A 6,094-nucleotide genomic window follows, 5' to 3' on the forward strand; every position below is an offset into this window, starting at 1 on the left:
TGAAAAACACAGCTGGGCGGGCGTGTGTGTGTGTGTGTGTGTGTGAGAGAGAGAGAGAGAGAGAGAGAGGGGGGGGGGGGGGGGCGTGTGCGTGTGCGTGTGTGGCGAGGCAGGCGGGGGAAACTTTCTCATTGGCTTTTGATGTCTTTGGTCGTATTCTGGTCCTTCTTCATGTCGTAAAATCGGGGCGTTTTGAGAATATTTAAGGGCGTGTTATTTAAATGACGCTAGGTTCCAGCCGTGACATTTATCAAGCCTGGGACCAAATGTAGGCTCGGATCAGCTGTGTAGGATTCGTTGATAAATGTGACTTCGACGTTGGTGTACGGCCGAATATATGGAAAAATATACGCCGGTTTATACGCTGCGTTGATAAATGAGGGCCAGTATGTGTGTGTTATTATAGTGGTTCTCATAGTGGGGTCCGGGGACCCCCAGGGGTCCTTGAAGGGGATCCATGGGGTCCCCGGAAAAATGACTTAATAAAGCTTCAGAATCAGTTAAAACCACTTAAACCCTATTTCATGTACGTTGGCTATTCAAAAATAGATGATCGATCAGCTATTTTTGAAATATTTTGAAAAACTTTGGATTTTCTTTTTTACACAAATCTTCTCTTCTGGGGGTTCCTGGCAGCAACTATTTTCTGCTGGGGGTCTGTGGCCAAATACATATACTGTACAATTGGTGGTCCTTGCTATGAAAATTTTTGGAAATGTGGAATGTTTCACCAGATAACATTAGTGGTCGAACTGGTCGATTTAATTGATTCTAAGAAAAATAAGTAATTTCAATACAATCATCTATTTTGAGGGATTGCTTTTCTTTTCATTTAAAAAAAAATATACAGTAGCATGAATGGGCCGTGGAGCTGCAAAAGTTAACCACTTTCAAACTGCCATGCCTATTTCGGGAATTTGATTAATCTACAAAGTAATCTGTAGAATGATCTCTAAGAAAATATTTGGTTAGCTGTCTGTCCACGTCGTGTTTACTGTATTTCTCCACCTCTCCTGTCTGCCTGCTTCAGAACACCCTGGAAATAATTCACGCACGCCTGCACACACACACAAACAGCCAACAGCCTCGTATTTTATTTGACAAGCGCAGCTAGCGTAGCAAAATACTGAGAACTTTAACATTAAATCTGTCATGTACACTACAGCAACACACACACACACACACACACACACACACAAATAACAGTCAAACAGTGATGTACTGTACAGCAATGACAAATACAGGGTATTTTATGAAACAGAGTGTGCGCGTACACACACACACACACAGAGGGATACAATTCATTCATTCGAGTCAAGCGGTATACAGTACGTCATGCACGTAAAAAATGATATACACAAACAGCCAATATGTGAAATACAGTGTGTGTGTGCGCGCGCTCGCACACACACACACACACACACACAATGGTGGGCTCGCAGAACAATCCCCCAGGTGTCAGTGTGATTGACCATCCCATAACGCTCTCTAATATGAGCTGAAATCTCCCACAATGCATCTGTGTCTGCGCTGTAAATACCAGGAACAGCTTTTCCATTATGCTCCGTCTGTCTTCAGGGCGGGAGAGAGAGAGAGAGAGAGAGAGAGAGAGAGAGAGAGAGAGAGAGAGGGGGGGGGGGTGGGGGGGGGGGGAATGGAGAGGAAGGGTTTGGTGGATAGAGTGCAGGCACATGTACACAGACAGACATCAAAGGGGGCTTGAGCCCCGGCCCTTTTACCCATCTGTAAAAAGTGCCCTCTCAGACCATGAATGCAACATTTAGCCTATATGGAGCTAAATTTACTATGGTGAAAGAAATGCAAATGCTCTCCTTCCCATGCCATACCCGAAGGCAGCATTCAAGAGAATTGCCTTTTCCAAACTCTCAAACTTGAATGTAAAGTTGAAAGAATTACCCGCTCTATGTAGAAATGCAAGCCTAAGGCACATCTCCAGTAAAGGCGTGATTATACTTAGTTGAGCGCACCGAAAAATAGCCGATCTCCAAGCTCTCAATGTGTTGCGTGCTGCCACGTGTTGAGAGAGTAGACTATAGTCTATTTTTGGGCTAGAAATGTTTAAAAGTTGGCACCTTTATTTTTCTATGTGTAAAGAAACTAAAGATAGAAGAACAGAAGTACGTGTGTAGATTTGGAGAGGAAGTTTCTCACAGTAGCATATAAGTGTTGCCAGCTTTTGTGAGAGAAACAAGCGGCCATGTCAACAAAAACAAGCCCAAAAGAAGCAACTAGGCCACAGTGTCACTACACATACTGTAAGCACACACAGCAAATGTGTTAATATAGCATCAATCAGTTTAACCACTTAAAACCTAGATACTGCAACTACCAATACTTAGAAGAGATTTTAGCCCAAAGTTGCTTTATAATATGCGGACTTGGCAACACTGATAGCTAAAAATGAAACTTAGGAAAACCTGAACTCATAAGTAATTTTAGAGACGAGATAACGGTGTTTATAAGACGTTTCAAGATCAGAGGATCATAGTCAATGTACAGTAGACTTTGGATTTTAGATTATTCACTTTAGATTAACCCTCAGGGCTCTATACTAGTAACTTTTCCATTTTCGCTCTACATAAAATATCTTCACTGAAAATAGCCAATCTACAAAGCTCACTTTCAAGTTTCCCCCAGAATACGGATGCTGGGTTAGTGGTTAACACTGGAGATGATTTGCGTTTCAAATCACAGACTGAATACGTGTTGTGTGGACCGACAACCACCAGGTGGCCGTCCGGCTGTGGTGAGCACTCAAACTCCTTTCTGCTGTACTTTTAACACATCGACTGCCATGGACTTAATATTACGTCATCTGGTGTTTTTAGTGATTACGCTACAGGAAGCTCTTCGCCAACCTATGAATGATGCCTTGACTTCGAGAGAAGGATACACCCGGAAATTACGTCATCTAAAACATTTTCACTCGTCTGCTACAATGTTATCATATTTATAGAAATACATTTATCTCAGATTTCTTTTCCCAGATTGCGTCTTTGGTGAAAACGGGCTATATTCAACTGCAGATAACTACAGAACGGACGATCGCGGTTACAATGTGTTTTTTTTCCCGAGACATCATCTGTTTACATCCGCGTTGAATTTTTTTTTCTGAATCGTCAAAATAAGGTGAAACCGCTGGCAAAACCTCTATCAAATTAATTTCCTCCTGGGGAGTTAGACACACATCTGCTGTCTTGTCCCAATGTAACCATATTGCATCTTCATCCAATAGCAGCTTGATAACTGCTTAATGGCCTCTGTTGCAGTACACAGTAAAATCCTTAATTTAACTCTGTTAAGCTGAATTTTACTGTAAGCTTACATACTTCATTCCAGGCCCACAGAATACAACTAGATGTCTTTCCTATTTTGGTAATGTGTGTATTTTTTTTTTGTAAAAGTAAAGTAGCCCTAAAATAAAATAGTAGATATAACATTAATTTAGACGGGACGGTGAAATTAATCAGCTAATCATGATGTCAAGTAAACATGCCGGATAGCTAATATTCCACAACAATACAAACATAAAATACAGAAAGAAACAAATAATTAGAGTTAAGAATACCTATAGTTTAATAGGTTAAACATAATAAATAAAAATGCTTACAAACAAGTCAGATACCTAAAACGGCCAAATATGTAAGACCTCGTCTAAGAATTATGGTTTATCCATGTTCACATATTTGGGACATTTTTAAACCTTGTTTTAGTTGTGTTTTAAAGGGTGGGGCCTTTGGACATTCTTTTTGGACATTCTGTCCAAAAGTGGTCTCCCTTTTGATGGACCTCAACAGTGTCCCCTCTGGTGTCTGACCTAGTGCCATGTCCAGTGTCTCTCTTCCTGTGGACGAAACCTCGCACTGGAGGAGCCAGTCCATGTAGACACATGCAGAGACTTTTAAAAGCCTTAAAAGTATCAAAGCTTAAAGCCTCACTATGTAGGCTAACTTTTTTTAATGAATAAAATTGAATTTTGTCCAATCTGTATGGTATGTTAATACAATATAACTATTTAACACTTGGGGTGGTTGTATTTTGTCTCTCTGCTCTTCTATTGAGACATTTGGATGGTATCAAAGGTCATGTCTCACATAGACACAGGATCTGACACACATTTTGACCTGATGGTCAAAATGTAATTTATCCCCAGAGCAAGCAGGCCGGCTCTATTAGCTCAATGGTAAAAACAAAATGCAGCACTTGCGCAGGAAACCGGGTTCAAATCCGGGGTAGAAGAGGAAAGTTACATAGTGCTGCTTTAAAAAGTTATACTTTTCCAAAATGCTACAATGATGGTATGATTTTGGTTTGGCTTGATGGCTCTCTTTGTTAAATTGGTTGCAGGACTGTGGCACCAGAAAACGAGTAGTTTGTGAAGCAATATTCAATGTGTGATAGGATCATGCAGTGGAGATATGTTTTTGCAGCAGCGATTGTCAAGAAGGGCCTAATCTGTTTTTGCAGATTGAATTTTACTGTATTTGTCACCTTCTTGACGTGTTTTTTGAAAGTCAACTGGATGATGTGAACAACTACACACAAACGCTATTTCACAATCACAAACAATATTTTTTATGACCTATTTTACACAGCAAACAATTGCAATGCCTTGTGAGCTTGTCGAACAGCTATTTTCAGCTAATGTATTTAATGTAGAGCGAAAACAGAAAAGAAACTAGGACAGAGCACCGCGGCGGGTGGATTACAACAAAATGACATCACTGAGCATAATATTTAATGTCTCCACTCCAGTCTCCATTGAGTCTCCTACCGGAGACTCTGCCGGTCATCAAATTATTGTGTGTGTATAATCAAAAGGAATCAATTCAATCAAATCAATATGGATTTCTCTCTCTCTCTCTCTCTCTCTCTCTCTCTCTCTCTGTTTCAATTCAGAGACCCTTGTGGTACAGAAAGACTAAAAGCCTAAACATTATGATATAAAACATAATTTTCTCAATAACTAAATTCAAATATATATCTTGACTAGTTTAGGACTTAAATTATTACATTTTCTAATCTATCCCTTTGTCAAAGATTATGAGCCTTCAAAATATGATTTTATGTTATGAACTCACTTCATCATAATCTAATTTCACTCTCTCCTTTTCTCTTGTTCAATTGATCTCTTTCTCTCCCCCTCTCCCTCATATAGAGAGATGACAGCTGTTGGTAGACTTGGTTCAACCCGATCGCCAGAGGAAACGTTCTCTTTGAACGTTTTTGAAATTCCGTGCATAGACAACTGGAAAACCCGAAAATCTCGCATCTCCCTCATTGTGACTAAACCATTTCGGAGGCGCGCAGTCTCAAGGGAATTGTCGCCACGTAAGGGGCCACCGAGCGAGCTAAAGCGAGCGAGTTGCCGTCCCGAACGTTGCAACATTCCCTTGTGCCTACTCAGCGCCATTTGAGTTATGTACCGATAGGCACAGAATCGTAAATTTTGTTGTGGGGACTGCTCTGCTTCCGGATTTTTCCAGGTTGCGACTGGTTACGCCCACCGTGGGACTCGCCGTACATATGCACGGAATTTCAGGGTTTCTAGGCGACTATGCACGGAATGACGTTCACTGGATCCGTGCAATGTATACTAATTCTCTGGCGATCAGGCTGCTTGGTTAGTACATACAGTAAGAGACAGTTTGCATATCAGAGTATGCAGTTTGCAGAGTAGGGCTGGCCCCAAAGCACTATATTAGGGTTCGGTCGTTCGGTGGTGTTTCCGAACAAACGGACACCTGAACCGTTGGGAGTCCTCTGTGGACATATCAGGGTGACGCAGAAATCCATGTGCTTTGATGATGGGAACAAATGACTGTAATCAAGGGAAAACTTTGAAATAATGGTGATATTGATTCCAAGTCATATCGCCCATGCAGGTTGTGTTTTATTTCTGCCATTATTTTAGATCTACTAGTTTGACTGATTCCACTTGTATTCATGGAACAGCACTGCGGTCAACTTTTTGTGTTTTTTAAATGTGTTTTATATTGACTTGACTTATAGTTGTGGCCAGAGGTAATAATTGCTGTGCTCTCATGTGAAACTCCTTCTAAACTCTGTTTTG

Source organism: Gymnoscopelus braueri (assembly GCF_963280865.1).
Source record: "Gymnoscopelus braueri genome assembly, chromosome: 3".
Classification (NCBI taxonomy): domain Eukaryota; kingdom Metazoa; phylum Chordata; class Actinopteri; order Myctophiformes; family Myctophidae; genus Gymnoscopelus; species Gymnoscopelus braueri.